We start from the raw sequence: 750 nt of genomic DNA on the forward strand, positions 1-750 counted from the left end.
CCTAATTAGTAGTACAAAAATTATTTATGTTTGTTTATTTAAACTTTAATTTAAATAAATTTCAGATTCAAGCAATTGAGCTCGATTTAATTAAAAACGTATTACAACAAAGAGCTTTCATGCGAATTTTCAATATAATTTGTTATAGATAAATATATTATAACAATAAATAAAACCAATCAAGCGAATTAGCACCTTAAGAACAAAGACGTAAATCCTCTTTTGTAGATAAAACGTATAATGCTAGTCGGGTTTTGTTTCAACAATTATCTGTGATAGTAACAATTGTCTAGTTAGTGTGAAGCTACAGTTAAATCTGAACGTAATTTGCACGGTTTGCCAGTAAAGATGCACTGCAGAGAGAATTTCTGTTAAATCTCAACTACACAAGACAATTTTAATTAAAACTTGCCTGTTTATTTAATGTGTAGTTAAATCTACGTCAATGTATAAGTACAAGGACTTTTTAATCATAATGAAACATCAAGTACATTAAAATTCTTGGAAGCATATACAATAATTATAAAGCTTCATCTAATCTGTGAAATAGGTCCGTCCCTTTATTTTCAGTATGGTTAAAACATACAACCATTTTAATAGTGTCACCGTTATTTAAAAAAGATATGAAATCAGTGTATTTTTCCTTTATTTACTTTTTATTGTACATAATAATCTTACACAACGTGCCTATCCGTCTATCTAACCCTAAAGGCATTCAATTAAAATAGGTACAAAAACATATACACAACC

The sequence above is a fragment of the Colias philodice genome, chromosome 19 (assembly GCF_061535455.1).
Source record: "Colias philodice isolate Cphi_HAF_F1 chromosome 19, ilColPhil1 Martin Lab GWU primary, whole genome shotgun sequence".
In the NCBI taxonomy this organism is placed as follows: Eukaryota; Metazoa; Arthropoda; class Insecta; order Lepidoptera; family Pieridae; genus Colias; species Colias philodice.